Source organism: Coenobita brevimanus, chromosome 114 (genome assembly GCF_032717465.1).
Source record: "Coenobita brevimanus isolate Jiangsu-jjx chromosome 114, ASM3271746v2, whole genome shotgun sequence".
NCBI classification, from domain to species: domain Eukaryota; kingdom Metazoa; phylum Arthropoda; class Malacostraca; order Decapoda; family Coenobitidae; genus Coenobita; species Coenobita brevimanus.
This window is the reverse complement of record NC_137067.1, coordinates 15,150,876-15,174,839: the sequence shown is the minus strand read 5'-3', so window position 1 is coordinate 15,174,839 and position 23,964 is coordinate 15,150,876.

The window sequence follows — 23,964 nt, the reverse complement described above, 5'->3', positions numbered from 1 at the left end:
AACGCTGTACACTCTCAAGTGCTACTGCACCTCAGTTCCCGTCTTTCTCCTTGTGTGGACGTGCTTGGCTGAGGTTTAACCCCTACACCGCGGGCTTGTTTACCAATGACTTGCGTGTGCCACGGGGTTATTTGGGCTCCGACAGACTCTCAAAAAATATTTGCCAAAAATCAGTTATTAGTCCTAGAATAATAAAATTACATATGCTTATGGCACATACCTTCAGCTTTCTCCTGGAATGATTGTTGAGCCTTCGTCTGTTACCGTAGGACTTGTGGAGACCTCTGAAGTAGGGTAACAAAGTCTCCACTTTACACTTCCCGACAACCCGTAATATGATTACCACAGCCAGATACAAACACTATAAACACTATTCTACAATTTTCAAGTAGTTTGGGATCCATACTCAAAAAAAAAAACACTGTGAAAGCAATGGAAATTACGAGCGCGTCTGATCGTCGCACTGGCACTAGTTCGCTCTTGGTAGTCTGTCATTTATTATTCATAAAACCCCTCACACTTTATATTTCTATTACTATATAACACTTATATATATCTACAGTCTTTATCCATAAGTTTCCTTCAGTAGTATTAGTTTATTGTCACTGTAGGGATTCAATTTCTTTCAGTAAAATACGTAGCATTCACTTTCTCGTCCTGTATACTGGCGTTGAGAGTGAATGTCACTTTCATCTTCACTCTCATAACTCATAGCATTCAGACATGCTAGAGTGAAACTTTCACTTTCATTACTCCAAGGGTATATACTCGTATTCTTATAATACTACTCATTTACATTTCTATTTACGTTCTCTATTTTATTTACGTTATTTACATTTCTATTTTATTTACACTGTGTTGTGCACTGTCACTTGAAATAACTTATAAAACTATTTTCCATTGTTCACGTATATTTACATTCATTACTTTCACTTGCTGTTTACACATTATTTACACATTATTTACAATTCCACTTGCACTGTTTTACTCAATAGAAAGATCGTAGTCACTCTTTTATCAATTGTCAGCCCTTTACCTCTTTCCACACGAGGTTTAGTAGGGGGTAAAGGTCACAGGGCCATTTGCATGGGGGTGAAAAAAGGCCTTGAAGTCAGCAAGAAGACACATACGTACTCTCACTTCGGAAGATGAGAGTGAACTGATAACGGAGGACCAGCGTGGAGGCCTGCTAGGGGTTATTCAGAGTTACCAATATTACTTCTTGAAACAGCTAAGTCTAGCACTGATATGATTGGCAGGAAATCTAGACAATACATTATAAATTTGGTAGTTCCAGGTGAATGTAAATATCACTTAGGCTTCTCCCTTCCCTCCTTACATGTATATTTATTACGAAAATAGATTATACGGCATATTTCAAGGGGAAAAAAACAGCGAAAATTAGCGAACGAGTGCACGTGAGGTGTTGTCAGGTGATAATTAGCCAATTCCAGGTGTATGGCACTCTCACTTACCTTATTTCTTTCTTGTATATATTATTTGGTATAAGAATAGGACATAGGGCTTATTTCAATGGATGAAATCAGTGAAAAATTCCAGGGAAGATTTACTTACCGTAGCACAGCCGGGCAGGCGAGAGGATAGGGTAATGGAGGGGGGGTAGGGAGGGGAGTCAAGAACGGGGAGAAATGGCTAAATTGTCAACAATGGATGGGAGTACAGATGAGATTAGGAGTGCTGACTAGTGTTGGACATTGGCAGTACTGATAGATGATACAAGCCCCCACTTGGAAGCCCGGGTGAATTCAAAATAACAGAGAATCACAAAAGCGACGCCCCGCTGTATGATCCCTTGCTCCCAAGCGTCACGAAAGTGACGCCCCGCGGTTAAGGGGTTAACAATGGCAGCATCCATTGTTGCATTTGTGGTGGTACTCTACTTTCTGCAGGCTTTATTTCTCTTCTGTCGTGTTCTTGTGTGTGTGAAGATGGCCCCACCACCACCCAAGAAATGCAAGAGCTGGGTTTTGACTCTGGAGAAGATGCATGAGATACTGTATTGGGCAAGGTTGATGCGAGCCGTCCAACTTCAAGCATTCAGCATGAATTTGACTCGCCCCGCTAAACTTTGTGTGATATCAAGAAATTACAGGGCAAGCTTACTTTGCATGGCAAGGACTACAGTGATACAACCAGGAGAGGCAACTGGAAGGTGATGTCCCAGCCCCATTATACCATCATCGACCAGTCAGCTTTGGTTTGGTTCTGCCAGCAATGGGGTGCTGGCGCACTTGTATGTGGGACCAAGTTGAAGGCTGTAGCCGAGAAGTTTGCACGCCTACACAATGTGCACGACTTCAAGGCATCCGAGGGTTGACTCTTCCAGTTCAAACACATGGGCTTACTGGCTGTAAGGCACATGGCAAGGCTTTGGACGTGGCAGTAGGGGATGTTGAGCAATTTCCCCAGAAAGTGCTGCACCTGATCGAGAAGGAGGGCCTTGCTCTCGGTCAGGTGTACAATACTGACGAAACTAGCCTATTCTTCCAGTCTGTGCCCACCAACACCCTGGCAGAAGAGATGGAGAAGATTGTGCCTGGTCGGAAGTTGTCCAAACAATGTGTCTCAGTGTTGTGCTGTGCCGATGCTAACGGGATGCATCGCCTCAAACCCGTTATTGTTGGGCGTGCAAAACGGCCACGTCTCCGTGGCTTGATGGATAGCCTGCCTGTTGTAATGCACCATTCTGTGAAGGCCTGGTTTACCGTTAAGATCTTCAAACACTGGTTCCACAGACTTTGTCAAGGAGGTTATCCATTAACAGATGGAGGAAATTGGAATCTCTCATGGCCAGGTGAAGGCACTCCTGATCCTCAGCAATGCCTCTGCACATCCGTTGCACAACGATTTGGTTGCTGATGACGGCTGGATTAGGTGCATGTTTCTGCCACCTAATATGACTGCTCTCATTCAACCAATGCACCCGGGTGTTATCATAGCAGCATAGAGACTATACCATCGGAGGTTCCTCGACGAGATGATGGTGGTGCTTGAGGGTGAGGAAGGGGTCAATGCACGTGAGGGGCAGACCTTGGAGCAGCATTACATCAAGTCTGGCATTTTCAACTGGGCTAATGCTTGGAAGGAAGTCTCCATCAAAACCCTGGAAAGTGGTTGGTTTCTTCTCCTTCATGGATGCGAGCCTGTGCATGACTCTGAAGGATTTGACATGGACGATTTCCACTTTTGGTTATGAAACACTAACGAGGATGTGGACGTTGATGACGTGAGGGATTGGCTGGACGACAATGGCGCCGATCCAGGTTATCAAGACATTGTCTGATGAGGAGATCACCTCTGCTGTCTCCGTGGGGTTGACAGAGGAAAGCAACGACGACGAGGACCCTGACTCTGGCCACCCTGCCACTCCATCACTCCCTCATCTTGGTGCACTGCGGGCTGACATTAAGCAGGTGCTTGAGTATGCTAAGCACCCTCATTGCCATGGGGTGATCGTGCCACTCAGGCTGGCCATGGATCTGCAGGCAGTCAGGGACACTGTCGTCCTCCAGCAAAATTGCCGCATCTATCATCACTCCAAGATCGACTCCTTCTTCAAGCCCGCCACTCCCACGAGTGACAACCCCTTCTCCCCACCATGACCACCACCACCCGCCCGACCACAGTCTTCAATCTCGGACCCATAACCAAGCACATCAACAGCCGTTGAGTTGCCATTAGATGTGAGCTTGCAACTGTCTTCAAAAAGTCCTGTGGTGGGTAGGGCTCCATTGCCTCCAAACACATCCCTGCTCATCGGCCAGCTTCAGCAAGCGGAGGAGGACGAGGAGGAGTTCTTTGACCTTTGCTCAATGGCTGTATTAGCCACTAGACCACATGGGATACTTGTACGCCTGATGCAACCTGGCGGCTTACGACACTTGTCAGCCGTTCACTGGGTAGTAAGTGTACTGTTTTTATATTCTGTTTATAATTGTTATTATTTATCAATCGATTTCTTAATGGTTAGGATTACATAGTTTACTCCAGTGTGTTTTGATGTCTAAAAATAGCCAAAAGACCGCACAGCACTTCCAAAATTGGGTACTGTGCATATTGGTAGCTAGTTTTTTTTTTTTTTTGTATGTTGTTTATGCATTGTTTTCTTAGTGTTTAGGATTATATTGCATACCGCAATGAGTGTTTTGATGTCTAAAAACAGCTGCAAGACTGCAGAACTGCCCAAATAAGAAGGGGTACTGTACATATTGCTAGAGTTTTGCATTTTTTTTTTTTCTTTATGCATTGGTTTCTTTGTGATTAGGATTATATTGCATATTGCAGTGAGTGTTTCAGTGTCTAAAATCAGCCAAAAGACATCAGAACACTGCCAAAATTAGGAGGGGTACTGTTCATATTGGTATTTTTTTTTAATGCATTGCCTTCCTGGTGTTTGGGATTACACTGCATATTCCAATGGGTGTTTTGATGTCTTAAAACTGCTAAAAGACTGCAAAACACTGCCAAAATTGGAAGGGGTATATACACTATGTATTTGTAGGGTTTTGCATATTTATTTTTGTTTTTGTTGTTTATGCATTGTTTTCTTAGTGTTTAGGATTACATTGCATATTGGAATGTGTGTTTTGATGTCTACAAACAGCCAAAAGACAGCAGAACACTGCCAAAATTAGGAGAGGTACTGTACATATAGGATGGGTATGGGTATTTGTAGGTAATGGATATACTAGAGGATATTGCTTCGTATCCAGACTACCTGTATCTATACATCCCTCTGGCCTTATTATGATGGATAATTGAGGGATTACTGTATATGTTCCGTGCATACTGGTGTGTGTGTGTGTATACATACATACATATATATATATATATATATATATATATATATATATATATATATATATGTGTGTGTGTGTGTGTGTGTGTGTGTGTGTGTGTGTGTGTGTGTGGACTGTTTTAAGATTGTATGGACTTGATGGTAGGTTACTAAAAGGGGTGAAAAGTTTTTATCTAAATAGTAGAGCGTGTGTAAGAGTGGGAAGTGCTGTGAGTGATTGGTTTCCCGTGAGAGTGGGGCTGCGACAGGGATGCGTGATGTCGCCTTGGTTGTTTAATATTTATATAGATGGTGTTGTAAGAGAGGTGAATGCAAGTGTTTTAGGTGGAGGTCTGAGTCTGGTGAATGTCGATGGTGGAGAGTGGAATCTTAAGCAGCTGCTGTTTGCAGATGATACTGCACTGGTGGCTGATTCAGAGAAGAGATTGAGACAGTTGGTAGAGCAGTTTGGAAGGGTGTGTGAAAGGAGGAAATTGAAAGTTAATAAGAATAAGAGTAAAGTGATGAAGTGTACGAGGTTGGTAGATGGTAGGGGGATGAATATAGTTTTGAATGGTGAGTTGCTTGAGGAGGTGGAGTGTTTTAAATATTTAGGGTCGCATGTTGCTATGGATGGAAGAATAGATGCAGAAGTGAAGTTTAGAATAAATGAAGTAGGAAAGGTGCTGGGAGGAATGAAAAAAGTGTTTAGATGTCGTTCGCTTGGAATGGATATAAAGAGAAGGTTGTATGAGGGGTTGTGGTACCGACTGCATTATATGGGGCTGAAACATGGAATATGGGTGTAGCAGAGAGGAAAAGTTTGAATGTAATGGAGATGAGGTGTCTGAGGAGTATGTGTGGAGTGACGCTTATGGATCGAGTGCGACATGATGAAGTGCGAAGGAGAACTGGAGTTGTTTGGGAGATGGCTGGTAGAGTTGAGCAGAGGGTGTTGCGATGGTTTGGGCATGTGGAGAGAATGGATAATGAGCGATTGGTGAAAAACATAACTAGATCTGATGTGAGAGGTGTAAGGCTGAGAGGGAGACCACGAATAGGATGGATGGACAGTGTGAAGAGAGTGCTGGATGCGAGAGGGATGTCTGTTGAGCAAGGAAGAGTGGCTGTGCGTGACAGAAATAAATGAAGAGAAATTGTGAATCAATAAATGATGACGCAGCCCTGAGGGGATATTCTCCCGCATTTGGTCTGATTAGCTAGTCAGGTCAGGTGCGAGTAAGGGGATGGGTCTATTATGATGTGGTAGGGGTAAACCAGCTCTGCTGTCGGGCCCTGCTGCGGATGTCAGTGATTGCACTGCGTAGTTGACCCATGTGTGGTGTGGTGTGGTGAGAATCTGTCCCTTCTCCCCTTCGGGGCTAAGATGCGAATGACTGTTTGAATGGATGAGTAAATGGGGAGTGTGTCGTCCTGTCTCAGCTACCTCCCTTTCCATGGGGGAAGCAGCCTAGGTATATATATATATATATATATATATATATATATATATATATATATATATATATATATATATATATATAATGTATATATATATATATATATATATATATATATATATATATATATATATATATATATATATATATATATATATATATATATATATATATATATATATATATATATATATGTATATATATATATATATATATATATATATATATATATATATATATATATATATATATATATATATATATATATATATATATATATATATATATGTATATATATATATATATATATATATATATATATATATATATATATATATATATATATATATATATATATATATATATATATATATATATATATATATATATATATATATATATATATATATATATATATATATATATATATATATATATATATATATATATATATATATATATATATATATATATATATATATATATATATATATATATATATATATATATATATATATATATATATATATATATATATATATATATATATATATATATATATATATATATATATATATATATATATATATATATATATATGTATATATATATATATATGTATATATATATATATATATATATATATATATATATATATATATATATATATATATATATATATATATATATATATATTAGGGTGTTTCACTCCCGGGGAGTAAAAATTAAATGTGTTGAAAGTTGTCAGCACGGGTGTCCCCTTGTTTCTTATGACCCATAAATAAAATATGCAAATATTTGGTTTGATTCGTCAATATTTACTGGTCGCACAGTTTGACAAGGTACCACATTTCAAGTGAAACTTCGAAAAAATCAAATGGAGAAGAAGACAAAAAATTTGCAACGTATGTTCATTGAACTGAAAATTATCAAACAAACTTATGAAAAAAATGCAAAACAAAGAAATGGAGAACAATTCTGCAAGTAGAGAAGGGCAATCAAATCGTTGGTGGATGGGGCTCAAGGAGCAGGAGGGAACTTAGCGGTCACTCCAGCCTTTGTTCTCTTGACGGTCTTGCGGTCATAATGAACAACTTTGAGGAGGAACTGCTTCTGTTGCTCGTCTTTGGTTCGGGCTTGGAGTCTTTGTATCAATGCCACTCCTCTCTCTGCTGCATCATTGGCGACCTGCAGGCTTCGGACGGTGGCTCGAATTTGTGGATCTTGCAAAACATGTTCCACGTTCTTGGTAGTGACCATCCTCCCAGCAAAGACGCCAATGGTCTCCAGTGTTCGCTTTGTCACCAATTCAGAAAGACAGTCAGGGAGAGTGAAGTTCTTCTTTTGAAGTCTCTTGAGTGCTTTCGAGGTTGCTGGACGGCTTAGGTTCTTGACCATGGCCGCCTGGTCATCGCGAGACACTCGTTCGTCAAAGAATGCTAGGGCCACTCCTTGCTCTGAGAGGTACCAGAGGTGCCTTCGGAGGGCCTTCTCTGCCATTGACCCAAGTTCTCTATCCACAAACACCTGGAGAATCGCCAAGAACTCCAGGTCATTCTTCGGTGCAAAGTTTGGGACAGCTGCCTCATGCCAGAATCTGACGTAAATGAGACTGATGAAACAGGCCAGTCGTCGTACTCCGCATTTTTCCGACCTCGTCAGCTTCAGTTGTTGCGAAAACAGGGCAATCTTGAGGATGTAAATAGCCTTTGCCATCCATCTTGCCTGATGGTAGGCTCCAGGGGCCCTAAATCGAGGCAGATCCCCGCTCCATCCTCCCAGGTAGACAAGAGAGAGTTGAAGGAGTTCGAGATAGTCCTCCCTTGGGTGGGCTCCGTCATGGATGACTCTCCTGAGGAAATTTATCATCTTCAGCCTCTGTGATTCGCTCGACTCATCCAGGGGTTGTTCTTCGCTGAGGGTACCGACGGATGTCTTGTCCAAGAAGTCCCATTTTTCTCGGAATCACTTGAAGAGGGGAATCTCGGGACCTGGAGGAGGGCCGAAGAGGAGTTCATAGGTGTTCTTCAGTACCACCTCGTGAATGTGATGTCGACATGCCAGCCAAAGAAGAGGTCTTCCAAGGGACTGTTCAATTATGGTGCAGGCTCCGCTAATCATGCCACTGTTGGACGCAGTCGTATCAAATGAGAGAGCGATGATCTTGTCAGCAATCTGATACGTTTCCAGCAGCGAAAGGACAGTAGCTGCTATTTCTCTCCCACTACCATCAATGGCGATAGGTACTCCAAGAAGCTCCTCGAAGTTGGTCCCAGTAAGCACAACAGCAATCCTCTCCTCTGAGATCCGAGATGTGGCAGCACTTTGAATCAGTTTGCCATCCCAGTGGAGAACAAGGGGAGGCGGATCACAGAAGGCTTCTTCTTCAATGCGCTTTGCTTCAGTTTCTCGGTTCTTTCTCCTCATGCGATGCACCGTGGAGGCAGAGCAGGAGATCTCCGAGACATCATGCCCCAGGCTTGAGGCTGCAGCAACGAAGGACACAGCAGCTTGATGACATGAAAGGTTTTCCCGGTCCCAAGTCGTGGTCAGGCCTGGGGTCATTGGGTTCTTCGACGGCCTTCTCCGTGGGATTTTTGCGGGAGAAGGGCAGCCTTGGAAGTCCTCATCCGACACAGATGATCCAGAAAAAACAGAGGATGAATCGGAAGTTTCTTCCAGGGCAACCTTCTTGAACAACTTCTCCACTTCCGCCTCTTGCTTCCTCTTCCTCATCTGCCCCTTCTTCATTACGTCAGCCTTCTTGGCAACAGCGGACGCATGGAGTTTATCGACACTACCCATTGAACAGGACTGTCTGTCCTCCCTCTGCAGTTCCAGAAAGGCCAAATCTTCTTCTGGGACATTGGTCTCCGCGATCTTACCACTTGCGATATCGAAGACATCTTGTAGGTCGCCCTTCCAAATCTCCCTCTTTGTCATGGCGGCAGGTGTCTCCCGCTTGGCTTCCTTCTTGAGGCTCACGTACTCGTTGTGAAGGTGCCTGATGTTACGACGGATCACGTGCTCCGCCTTGACAGGGAGATTTGCTTTCTCCCACACTTCCTGCAGCTTGAGAGAGGTGCTCTTGGCAGCCTCTGGGAGGGTCTCCCTCTGCACCTGATGGTAGTGGAGGAAGACCAGGAGGACATCTTCCCGCGAGGGCAGGCGAGTTCCCAAGAAACCTGGATTTGGTGACTTCTCCAGGAGCCAGAGAAGGTTTTTGCTTCGTGTGGAAGACATCATCTAAAAAAAAAAAAAAACGTCAACACTCAACATGTTATTCAGAAGGGAAAGTTACTACCCTCACCATGAAACTCCTTTCACTATCAAAAGTGTGCGACCTGTTAACATGGTCCGATTTCTCTAAGATTTTGCATGAAGCACTTTTTATAGGAAAGGTTCAAAGGCAAACCCGTGCTGATAAAATTATTGCACTTCACAAATATGAAATCGGACCATGTTAACAGGTCGCACACTTTTATATATATATATATATATATATATATATATATATATATATATATATATATTAGGGTGTTTCATATTTTGTGAAGTGCAATAATTTTATCAGCACGGGTTTGCCTTTGAACCTTTCCTATAAAAAGTGCTTCATGCAAAATCTTAGCGAAATCGGACCATGTTAACAGGTCGCACACTTTTGATAGTGAGAGGAGTTTCATGGTGAGGGTAGTAACTTTCCCTTCTGAATAACATGTTGAGTGTTGTACACAAATTGGACAAAAAGGCAGAGCTGTAAGAACAGCTGTTGAAAGAAAACACCAGTCCGGTTTATCAACACCACCACCACACACATACACTACACCACTAACAAACATATATTAAAAAGAAATAAGGAAACCGAAGAAAGTGATACGAGTTCGGACATTCCAGGAAACTGCTTTCCATGATAAATCTTGGAAGTGCCTTTCAGCACATCTCACCCTAAGTACTGATTATGTTCTACATTAAGAGCACCAACACCAGAAGAAAACTGAAACCCAGCAATAACCTTACCTCTCCTTCACATTCCTTTAGTGTCGTCTGCAGGCAACAAAGGTGAATTACCATACTGAAGCTGGTTATTAAAAATGGATTAAGTTGGCTGCCTTTTGATATTAAAGAGATTGAAAGTCCTTTTATATCTTTCAAACTACATATTTCTCCAAATGAATGAATAATACTGTACATGAAATACCGGTACAGTATATAATTAGTTGCCCATTTGCCATAATACTCAGCTGAATTTGACATCAAGGGCTATTAGCATATGTATATTCATTGAGATTAGGACTGACAAAGAACAGAAGAATAGGGGTGTAATGTAATCCATCCTCCAACTTCTGCAGTTCCACAAAATGCAATAACACTATACCCAATAATTCATATTTATGGAAAGATTAATAAAATATAAGATAATGGATGAAGAGTAGTAGCAGTAGTAGTTGTTCCCTAGGCAGTCTGGCTGAACAGCCCCGAGTCCCTTAGGAAGGCCATGGCCGAGACCGGGCTTTCCCACAGAGCTCTCAAAGGGTGTATGTTGTGTTGTTGGCGTAGGTGATTGTGTGCAATGCAGTCTTCTATAATATGCTTAATAGTATGGGGTGCTGTGTTGCATCCTGGACAGGCATCAGCGACGGAGTCATGCAGCCTCTTCTGGTAGCTTAAGAGGGCTGGATGGTGCCCACATCTCAGCCTGGCCAGGTGGACCCTGTCCTCACGGGGAAGATAGGATTCAGAAGGGTGGATGTCAGGAGGCCGTGCATGCAGCTGTGTGTTGTCTTTAAATGACTGAATGGAGTGGTGGGTGATCCGAGTGTGGATGTGCTTCTGGAAGCTGGTCTGAGGTGGGCGAGGGGGGAGAGATGACAGTATTTGTGTATGATATCGTGTGCTGGGTGTTGTTTTGATGTTCCTTGGTGTGGGTGGATGTGCTGCCATGTACTGTAGTGGATGTTGTGGGTTTGTGGAGGCTGCAGCAAGAAACTGGGTGCCTCTCATGTCTAGGTGATCCTTGACTTTGAGGACTTTGGTTTCTTGATGTAGGTGGTCTGTGGGTGTAGTAGCTGTGCAGCCTGTGATTATTTTTAGGGCCTTGTTCTGTATGGTGTGTAGAGTGTTGTTGTGTGTTTTGGTGAGGTTAGAAGCCCAGGCAGGGCTTGCATAATTCATCACTGAACGTATGTATTGTTTGTATACTGTGGTGGTGGTTTCTTTGTTGTGTCCGAATGTTGTATGGGCAAGTGATCTCAAAGCATTGAGTCTTGGTGTTATTTTATTTTTAATGTTTGTGATGTGTTGTTTAAATGACACTGATGTATTGTATGTTACACCAAGGATTTTGTGTGTGTGTGTGTGTGTGTGTGGTAAGGGAGTGTTGTTTATGGTGAGGTGTGAGATGTGACTGTGTTCTGCTGTCCAGTTTGAGAGAAGGGTCACTGTAGATTTGGCTGGGGCTATTTTTAGCCTGTTTGTGGTGAACCATTCGTGTAGTGTGTTAAAGTAAGGTTGAATGATGTGTGCAGCTGTGTTTGCATTCTGGTGTGTACATATAAGTGTTATATCATCTGCATAAGAGGCTATGTGTATCTGTGGTGTGTGGGGTGTGGGTACGTCGTGCATGTATAGGTTAAAGAGTGTAGGAGACAAAACAGATCCTTAGGGGACACCGTTTGTGAAGTTTCTGATGTTAGAAGACTGACCGGCAAATGTTATGTGTGCACATCTGCCCGCTAAGTAGTTTGCCAGCCATCTTTTTGTGTTATTGTGCATGTTTGTGTTGAGTATTTTGTTTGTGAGGTTGTGGCGGGGGATGGCATCAAAAGCTTTGCTAATGTCTAATATGACTAGGAGTGCTCTGTGTGGTGGCCTAGCTGAATTTATGCCATCGAAAACTCTCTGTGTAAGGTCTGTAAGCAGGGTGTTTGTGGAGTGCAGTGGCCTAAAGCCATGTTGTGACTGGGCTAGGGGAATGTGAGGTGTGACTAGTCGTAGTACCAGTCGTTCGGTGACTTTAGAGGGGGCGCAGAGGAGTGATGGGGCGATGTGAGGAGGGTAACGTGGGGTCATTGTTGGGTATAGGGATAGTGATGATATTGCCATGCTTCCAGATGTTGGGTATTTTGTTGTGTGAGTAGCTGTAGTTTGATATGTTGGTGAGTGCTTGTATGCCTTGTGGTCCTAGGTGTTTAAGGTGAATGTTGTTTATGTTGTCTGGTCCACAGGCAGATGAGTGCTTGAGGTTCTTAATGATGTGCTTCGTCCGGTTGTAAGTGAAAGGTGTGTAGTCTGGGTCTGTGGGGAACTCTCTCTTACGTCGGATGATACATCGGTCTTCGGGATGGGGGTTTAGATGGCTGACTTGTGAAAAGTGATTGATGAGAGTGTTTGCTTGTTGTTTGTTTGAGGGTATGGTGTCTGTTGTTGTGATGGCAGCGTGTGATTGTGTGGTGTTGCTGTTGGAAAGTGTGATGCTGTTTAGTGTTTTGTAGAGTTTGCTGATGTTTGTTTTGTGGTCAAGTGTTTGGAGGTAATTTTTCCAGTTTAGGGTTTGCTTTTCTGATATTTTATTGTTTATCTGAGTGTTGAGTTCTTGTATTTGTTGTACGATGTCCTGTGTATGGGGTGTTGGGGAGTATCGCAATGTGTCCCGTTGTCTGATGAGGCCTTGAATTTCTGGTGTGAAGTTGGGGTTGTGTATCTTTCTGTTGCCTCTAGGGATGTGTCTTTTGTCTGCATTTTGTATAATTGTATTGAAAGTGTGCACAGCGGTGCTGATGTTTGTGATGGGTGTACTATTTTGTGTTTCAAAATGTTGTTCTGTTTCAGTTACAACGGCCTCTCAGTTGGCTCTCTTATAATTAGTGTATGTGTGTCTGTGGCCAGCTAGGGTGATTCTGGTTTTGGTAGCGATGATGATTGGGAGGTGATCAGAACCTAGGGTTTTGACCACTCTCCATGATGTAGTGGGGGCGAGGTTTGGGGAGCAGAAGGTGATGTCTGGAGATAATGGGAGGAAGAGGGCTTGGTGTGGGATATGGGTATGTTGGTCTAGATTGTTTGGATGAAGAGTTATCCTTATAGCTCACAAAAATACAAAAAAAAAGAAATTACCACATCTTTTTCTTCTAACCAAGGATATTCTTCTATCAGGTCCCTGACCCTGACAACTTAATTTACAACTGCAGCATGTCAATCTGCCAGCATCGGTCTCATAACCCTCTCTACCTGCGCAAAGTACGGTATTAAGAATACTGTTGACTACAGCACGACACTTATCAAGATGCATATATCCCTAAATTCTATATCAATGCGGTGAACCAGAGACCCACTAATATTTAGGTGGTCATCTAAAACTTCTGTGTAGTAATAACCGGACTGAAACTTGACCAATTAACCACATTATGTTGTGTAGGGTGAACATATTTATAGTGCTGGATCAGCAAGTAATATGTCCTTGTCCTATAGTCACACTCCTGGCATGTATGCATCGTTACCAGCAATCAAACACACTGATAACTGTGCCTACCCTGTTACATAAAATTTACACAACTGATTTACAACACCAACTTTCATTAAAAATAAAAAAAGTTTGAATAAGAGAAACTAAAAAGTACAATTAAGACATCTAACCACCACAGCCAGGTACCTCTAGCAGGGAACCAATCACAACTCTACCTGATGCATGAAAAATTGGCTACCTGCATCAAATTTGAGTAGCGAAGTGAAAATACAATTAAACATTAAGGCTTAGCATAAGCAAGTCAAAGGCATTAATTTCAACTGGAGTTATACAACTCGAGCTGTGCAAACTAAAGAAGAATTATTTGAGAATCTAATTTGGCATAAAAAAAATTTAAAATACAGGCTTCTGTTTTTAAGGTATTTGTAATAAAGACGATCTAGTAGAATGCTAATCAATATGATAACAGTAGGCAAATAGTTAACAACAGATAAGATAGTCTGACACTTGTCAGTGAGTGACACCAACTACACATTAGGCGGTATTATTTTACAAGTTGCCAACGTGCAGTTCAGGAATATGGTATTTACGAAGATCAGCAGTCAACTAATGTTTTTTTTTTTTTCTCAACACTAGCTGTTACAACACATTATTACCAGCAATTTTTACTCTATGCATATTCCTCGCAAATGTATAATAAGGAAATTATGCGATTCGTTACAAAATACGACGGGATGGGAGGGTCCCGCCATTACCGGTTAAACTTCCTGACTCTTGGAGGGAGGAGGAGGAGGAAACAAGGGGAGGAAAGGGAGGAGACGAGGGGAGTAAAGTATACACCACTTCCGCATGACGGCCAATCACAGAGTCGGATTTCAAAGAGAACCAATCATAGACCACCCACGCATCCCTGGCACGATGAATTTGAATTATTACTTAGTCCGGCGATGGCTTCCCAGTGTTCAGGCTGTGTGAACGTTCCTTTCAAAATTATTTCTACTTTTTTCAAGAACAACGATAGAGCACTTACCTTTTTTTTTTTTTTTTAGAGCTCACGGTTAATTGCAGCAAGTGCAATACTCCCTGTGATTACCAACCAGAAGAGAATTTATGGTGATGCCCATCATCTTACATGATCCCTAATACCAAAAAAAGAAAGTGGTGTGCCTTTGTGACGAGTGACTGTTCAGGAACTTTTCTGGAAAAAACTAGACTAGAACCTTGGAAAGTTCATCTCTTCATTACTTTTTGGCTACAAAACGAGTTTAATCACAAATTTATTTGCCACGATTTAGATCTCTCTCTTCATACAAGTGTTGACCGGCGATCTTTTTGTAGCGGGGTCGCTCAATTCTGGTTTAATAAAAAAGGTCCTATTGGTGGAGCTGGTGTAGTGATGGAAATTGATGAAACATTGATAATGAAGAGAAAACATGGTGTTGGTCGGCTGTTAAAGCAAGTGTGGCTTTTTGGTGGAACAGAGAGGGAATCAAAGAAATTTTTTGTAGTTCCTCTGGTCTGGTGGGTGACAAGCGTGATCGGGATACTTTGGTGCCAGTAATTAAGCAGTACATTTTGCGGGGAACCCAAATTATCAGTGATAAGTGGGGAGCTTACAAGAAGCTACATGAGGGTTTCCTACATAAAACTATCAACTATGCAGAGAACTTTGTAAGCCGGGACAATAGCTTTCACACTCAAAATATTGAAAGGCTCTGGCGGGATATTAACCCGCCCCGTCCCGACCATTTTTCCACCACTGACTCCCCCCAGTCCTAACCATTTTTGGAAAAAAAAAAAAATTTGGCTCAAACCTCCACTTTTTGTGAGAAACATTGAAAATTCATAGAGAAATCGCTCACCTGAGGTTTAAAATACTCGACACTGGTAGCAGTACCTCCTTACCTTACTGTGATTTCTATCAGGCTGGCTCCAAAGAAAACGAGTTCTATGGGAGGGCAACTATTCCACACCACTCATAAACGGTATTTATTTATTTATTTGGTATGAATTTATATGTAGTACGAGAGTATATTGGTTTTCACACAGTAATATAGGCAATATAAGCATTGTTTCACTCACCAAACACATCAACATACCTGACCTTTTTTGGCGACATTGCATGATCATCATTTCTGACTGTATCTTCCTCTAATGTTATGTAAAGTTTGTCCTCCACATTGTCATTGATTGGGAAATCACTCTGGCCCTGAATTTCGTACTGTGGCACGACATGTCTTTACTGGCCAGGTCACTGGTAACAGGTGAATTGCCAAGATAATGACGTGTGGGGGGGGGGAGGTCATGCTGGGTAAGGCATTGTCCCTGTCTGGCATCTTGTAGAGGAAGGTGTCCCGTGTATACGTACCAAAAATCACTCGCGAAAATTGAAAATTGTGCAAATTAGGGACCTTGCAATTGATTCGTGTTTATATACGTCAATGGGAGTGGCAGTGACAAAACGCGTGGACGTATATTCATGTCAACGGGAGGCTGTAGGTTAAAGAATGGGTTAAGAGGCCTGGAATTCGAGCAGAGTACTTAATGCAATATCTAGGCAGATATTTATTCATCAAATTGTACTGTCCAGGCGATTCAGCATTGCACAAGTTCCTGGTGGAAGCTGCCAAACAGTACCCACCTCAGTCAGGCTGCCGACACACACAGAGCGATGCACCGGCTCCTACACCGCAAGAGTGTTCCTAAGTTTGGTTAGGTAAGGTATTGTTTGGGTTCGTTAGCTTCACTTTATCTTTCTTTCCGCTGTAGGCCTAGGCTAGTAGGGTAGCCTAGGTTAGGTTAGGTATGGTTGGATTGATTAGGTTAGAATGACTGAAGGTTAGGTATGGTTGGATTGGTTAGGTCAGAATGACTGAAGGTTAGGTATGGCTGGATTGGTTAGGTCAGAAGGACTGAATTAACTACTTTTTTGGTGAACTTAGCTTTTTCCCTAGGATTATGATGTGTTTGAAGCGATTTTGTTGTTCATTTATATCGGAAAATCACTCGTTCTGCTTTCCCCTCAGATACTGAAGGGGGAGGGGTATCTCTAAAACGAGTTATTTCCGACGAAAATGATTATCAAAATTGTTTGTAACACATCAGAATCCATGGGGAAAAGCTATGTTCACCAAAAATATGGGTTGACAGCTGATCTTCATAATTACCAGGATTACTACCACCATAAATGCATAGGTGTAAAAATTTGCCCATTAGGCTATACTAAAAGGTCTTTGTCTATAATACAATTTCATGGTCCATTTGGCATTAACACTACACATATAATTTAAAGCAACGTTAGGCTACCTGTATTTGTGATGGAAACTCTTTGTGACTGGATGCAACGTGTTCCTCAATCGTTCAGCATAAAACAGCTAAACCCTGTCAATACAATTTACGTTCCTGAACACAAAACAGTCGTTGGAACCACTCAGAATGTACGCACCACTGTGTGGTATTGATTTTTGTGATCAGATTCACAGAAAGTATGATCTTGAATAGTGTAGAGCTGATTAGCATCAAAGAATCGTTACAATTTAATTATAAGCCTTATTATTTTTATTTTGCTGGACAAATACTTGAAATGGATGAGAAATAAAACTTATCGATATTGATGGAGAGATATTATGTACGTCCCAAAACAGAGGTGGTAGATTCAAACCATCAGTTTTTGCTTCTACAGTATTTGACTACATTACAGCCTCTCTTCCTTACAGCAGTGGGTAAAAGAGTTATAATATCCCCCTTCCTTATAGAGGCTGAGGGCACAAAAAGAATGGGGTTTAGCTGCCCGACTTTGATGTTGGAAATTTAAATAGTCTGGTGAACAGTGGCAGTTTTTCCTTGATAGCAGCATCAGGAATGTCCACGGACTCCATTGGTTAGAATATTGATAAGTGTTCCACGATAGGTTAGATGTTCAATGCTAAAACATGAAATACTCTCTGTTGAGTTGCCTAGTTGGTCATACTGATTTGCACCTGGTATTAAGGACGAGAATCCGTTCAAACGGCTTCCAAGCTTGCCGAGGATACCGTCGATAGTAACCACGACACCGTGCTGATTTACTTTCGTTTCTTCGGCAAACCTCATACGAGGTACCGGCATATTTAGCAGTAAACATGAGTCAGGGTGTAACCCGCTCAAGTGTTGTGCCCTTTGAGTGGTATCCACTCTGGCTTTAGTAGTTGATACTACAGCATTAATGGTTTTGCGCTAGAGTAGGGAACTACTCATGGCGGAGTAGTTTAGGTTAACAGTGTATTTACACACAGACAGCTAAATGTATATGCAGAGAAACGTCCATAAATACTTAACTGTAAACAGAGAAAACATCAATCATTTCCTGTGGCACCCCACGGGATGCATAGGGCCTCAGTGAACTCTCTCCACCAATATTTGTCTCTTGCCATCTCCTTCAGGTCCCACCAACACTCCTTTCCTGCTAAATAACGTTCCAATAAGTAAATACAGACTCCAAGATAAAGAATAAAACACACACACACACACACACACACACACACACACACACAATATCTATCTATCTATTGCCAGACGCCATAATCCAGTAAGGGGTGACCATTTGACTTTGAGTTATTGGTTTTATGGGAAGGGGCACTAACCCACCACCAACCCACTTGTTGACACGTAGGGACCACATATGAGTTGGTTATATGGTTACTACCCAGCGTTGTAAATGGTTTCTTGGCTTACAGGAAACCATTTGGCTTGTCACTTAATGTAAAGCCACCTGTTAAGGAAAGAAGAGCAATAAGAAGTGACAGGAAAGATGGGAGATATAGGAAGAGAAGAGGGCAGGCTCAGAAAAAGAATGATAAAGGCTAAGGAAGAAGTAGGCAGCACTACATCAAGTGAGTGGATGATGGTCGCCACCACCTACCACCATCACAACCGATAATTCATGCACTTACCATCCACACACTCATGACCACCAGCTAACAGTGCACTCTTAGTCTACATTACCCTAACTTGTCTGTTTTTATAAGTTCGCTACTAATGATAGATCTTAATACTTTTGCTGATATCTGAGTAACTTCTTTCACTTGTATTTTGCTGGTCATGGATACCTTGTACCGAATATCATCATCATCATCATCATCACCACCACCACCACCACCACCGCCACCACCACCGACACCACTATCCATTAATCAACAGTCAATTATCAAATCATCCATTACTCATCCATCGAGTCTCAATCATTCAATCACCAACCTGCATCCAGCAATCATCGGTTATAAGTTAACAACAATTATCAATCATCCATCAATCGCCAACCATTAATTGATCCTTATTCAACCATCAGGCATCACCAATCGTCAATTAATTATCACTTGATCAATTGTCAGTCAGTCAATAGAAAATCCATCACCAGTCATCCACCACTCTTCACTCATGACATTAATTGCTCATTCAGAACCATCACGAATCCTCAGTCGTCAGTTATGCATTTCTTCAATCGTCAATAAATTTTCATTTAAGTCATCACTCAAAAATATATAATTATCAATCATTAATCAATCAATGATAAATTAACCAGTGATTAAATTATATTCAACGTCGCCAATAAATCAGTCAGTCCACCACAGTGAATCAGTTAATCAATCAGCAATCATTCATCAATCAAATATCATACGGAGATAATTTTAATCTGTATTGTTATTTGCTTCAGTACTTTTCCATAATGGTGGTAGGTGGTGGCGACCATCATCCACTCACTTGAGATAGTGTTGCCTACTTCTTCCTTAGCCTTTATCATTCTTTTTCTGTGCCTGCCCTCCTCTCTTCCTATTTCTCCCATCTTTCCAGTCACTTCTTATTGCTTTTCTTTCCTTTACAAGTGGCATTACATTGAGTAACAAGCCAAATGGTTTCCTGTAAGCCAGGAAAGCATTTACAACGCTGGATGGTAACCATATAACCAAACCATACGTGCTCCCTACGTGTCAACAAGTGGGTTGGTGGAGGGTTAGTGCCCCTCTCCGTAAAACAAATATCTCAAAGTCAAATGGCCACCCATTATGGGATTATGGCGTCTGGCAAGATAGATAGATAGATAGACTTTTCCATAAGCCTCCGACACGCCACTGAAATACCCGAGGCAAAAGACACATGGAACAAAATGGTGAAACCTAAGACAATGGAGTAGAGATGGTTATTGGTTTGTTGTGGACAGGCGTTTGTTTGTAAGTGTCCGCCACACAAATTGTGCCAGTCACTGGGATTCAGCCCACCACACCAGAGAGTCGTCTGATTGCAAGACAAGTGCCAAACCGACTGAGCCACCTTTGTGCTCTCACTTTTAATAATACAGTATAAAAGACGATCAAAACAGTCAGTCCTATCATATTTTGTGTAGTAATTATATATAAAAAAAAAAAGGTCCAAGTCCGGGAATAACTCTGTGCACCATCATTACCGTCTGTTGTATGGATGAGGGAGGGCAGTGAGGGCAGCGTGAGAGCAGCTTGTCAGAATACACGCCATTGGTCAGGGTCACATTACATGGTTACTCACTCGCCCGCTGTTCACCAGAGCGTTAAGGGATTGGGAGTGGCAGGGAGGGTGATTAAGCTCGACAGGAGGCGCAGGGATAGATAGCGAGTTAACCAGGGAGCCTTTTTTTTTTTTTACCCTAACCTGAAGTAGATTCTTAAATCTCAAAGCTCAGCTGATGGTTAAGTGAAGTCAGAATGGAGAGTCGACTTAACCATCCAAGGAGGCCAATTTCCACCTCACAGCTAAGGCTCATCGAATTTCAGGGAATCACAAATTACTAATAAATTTTGGAGCTGGCCTAGATTCATTAGGTAAATGCACAAGGAATACTGTATTGAATCTGAGGGATGTGGCGAGAGATGTAGCTCGAGGCAGCATCAGGTAAGGGGAACGGAGATAAAGAGTGACGCACTTTGAGTCAGGACCAAGAGAGATAAGGATAGGGTAAGGGAGGAAATGTGAGGCAGGACCAGCAGCAGTGGGGGTGATCAGAAAGGGGTAGTCTGAGGCAGGAGGCAAAGTGAGGTAGTGTGACAGAAATGAGTAGTGCGAGGCAGGAGTAGGACAAGCTAAGATAGAGATGAGTAGTGTGAGGCACGACCATGACAAACAGAGACAGGCAGAGAGGAGTAATGTGAGGCAAAACCAGGAAAAGCAGGAATAGGCAGAAAGGAGTATGAGGCGGGACCAGGACAGGCAAGAATAGGGAGAGAGATGTGGTGTGACACAGGATCAGGCATGAAAAGAGGAGATAGGAGTGATGAGGCAAGACTAGGTGAGGCAGGGATCGGAAGTAAAGAGTTTAGTGGATATTGTTTCTAAGCAGTTTTTTTTGTTTCCTATGTACTTTTATGTATCAATTTGTTTATACTTATGCATGGAATTCACTACGATTAATTCTTAAGAATCGTAGAATTATAAAGATTCTAAATATAAACAAATGAAAAGTTCCTATACAACTGAGAGAGAGAATAGCCACGGTATGCCTTTTTCAAGATTCGAACTCAAATAGCTCTATATCTGATCCCGAGGATGTAGGAAAATAAAACGGTACGGTTGGTAATGACTTCAGTAGATGTAATAAGACAGTTACGAGCAGGAATGTAGAGTACCATTCAGTTTGTTGGCTACACACGTGCACGTGCACAGCACATGCACATGGAAGCAAAGGCAGACAGACAGACAGAATGACAGTCAGAGACAGACATGCTGATCAAGACATAACACCTGCTCTCGCTTCGCGGGCGTGTATAATATTAAATAAATGACAAGCAGTTACAGGAAGAATGAAAAGGAAAAAATAGTGAGGCAGTGTATGATGGTCAACAAGAGAAGGAAAACAAGAGAGTGACGTTGCTAATGACCAAGACAAACGACAACACTTACACAGCTTGGCTAACTGGTGGACGGGGCTGTCTTGAATAGTCGGGGGCAAAAGTCTGTCTAATTTTCCACCTCTTCCACTTGTCACTTTCCTCTGCTGACTAATATTCCTGAACTAAGGGAGGTCAATGTTTTTCTGCCAGTGGTTGATTCTCAAGTTAAGGATGCGTCAGGAAAGAAGGTGACGGACATGCCCTAAGTGTGAAGTAGACGCAGTGGGCGAACTTTTATCCCTGCCTGTACACTCCTTACTTACTTCCATCCAGGAGTTTGTTGTGGACTGTCTGGCTGCTTTCACCTGTGCTCATGGGAGTGAGGGAAGAAAGGGGAGAGAAGGAAGAATGGGGAGAAGGGGAAGAATGGGGAGAGGGGAAAGAAGGGGGATAGGGAAAGGAAACATGAGAAGTGCAGGAGAAAAATACAAATACTGTGAGGTGATGGGACGAAAAGATGGACAGTGTGAAGGGTCAGGGTCAAACCAGGAAAAGATTTGTGGTTGTGGCTGTCGTCATTAGTCCAGCGTTGTTGTCGTAGTATGTTTGCCACCAAACCTGTACCTGTATCTGCTGACCGGGGGTGACGGGGAAGGGGGAAGTGAGAGGAAGAAAGGAGGTGTAGAAGAAGGTACGGGAAGGAGTGGAAGAAGGGAACAGGGTGATGAAGGAAAGAGAAGAGAGAGGGTGATGAAACAATCTCAGAACGTTAGAGAGGAGAATCTTTGCTAAAGACTGGTTGACCCAATTAAATTGCGATAATTAATATAAGAATAGCAAAGAACAGTGGAGGAAGCAAGAAAAGTCATGATGAAAGGAAAGAGAAGGCGAGAAAATAAGGAAGAAATGAAGGGTGGAGTGCGATTAGAGAAAAGCCAAAAAGATAAATGGGTGAGAAGAGGAGGAAGGAGGAGGGGGGGGGGATACCAGGAGGAAGAAGGAATTGCCAGTAAAAGCAGCAGAGTTTGAAAGGCTCTCGTATCACGATGATTTACATGTATCTTTCTAGTTTCAACTTTAGAATTCCAATTTCTTACTTCCTTCTCTATTTAAATTAATTTATTTATTTTTTGCAAACAGCTGGCCATGTAGGGTAAGAGATATTTCCCCTAAAGCACTTTTGTACCTGCTTTCACATCTGCCCCTCTTCCTTCTCATTTATGGTTGCAATTTTTGTTTCATCACCTCTGCAATATTCTTTCAGACGTCTAATTCACTTACGAAACTCCTTACTCTCCTCTAATTCTTCCCTCCTCCTCCTCCATCCCTCCACGCCTTCCTTCATTTCCTACATATATGTAGTATGCCACTCCTTTTCCTCTCATTTTACCTCAGCCTCGAACACCTCACACCCTCCATCTCAACTGACAAAGACAAAAAAGAAGTGAATTGCACTGTGCAGACCTGAAGGCACGTCAGTCGAGCAGCAACAGTTTAGCATTAACAAAGACAACGAGGTTATGAACGCAGCTCTTACTTGCCTCTCATTGTTGTCATCCACGCGGGATGAGGCACATGAATATTATCGCGAGTTGCGAGAGAGGGGCGGGTACTGAAGGGACAAATGATCCTAGAGTTATACGCTAAAGACCACCATTAATCAAGTCCGAAAATGCGCGTTATTTCCTTGTTCTGCTATCTGTTTTTCCTCTTCCTCCTCTTCGACACTAAGCATCACCTGCAGGAACAGGCAATGAAGCCTGGTTGTGGAATGAGTGGGTCTGGGCCAGAGTGGGTGTGATGCAGGCAAAACTGTTAGCGTTGTTATGCCCACTTCATTACAAAGCTCTCACGCTGTATGTTGCTTACTTAAATCTTCATATAAACAAAAAACACACAGACAATCCAAGCATACTGTACTTAGTTCCCTATCTTGCTAAATTTATTCTTTGTTTTGGCCGCTGAGCTCTTCCTTACAAAATCGTGCGCTGTGTGTTGTTTATTTGTAGTTCTACGTGAGTAAATAACGAATAATAACCAAAAACATACTGCATGGTACCTAATTCTTGCCCTGTCATAAATAAATCTTATTAGGGTTGATATTCCCAGTTGTGATTACGTAAGTCATATGCTGTGATGCATACTTGCTGCTGTTGTTTAACCACATAATTACTCCAAGCATGTCGTGCCTAGCTCATTCTGTGGATAAAATTATTCCTTGTTAGTGTTATCCCTAGGTGTTGTTTATAAATGTCTCTCACTGAGTACTGTTTATTTACAGTTTCACATAACTGCCCTAAAGTTAACGCATCAAGGTATTTTCCTGCTTATGTGGTTGATTTCCTAATGACAGCTGGGTACAGTGAGTGAGAGGGATATATGAGAGAACAAAATTTATTGGTCATTTTT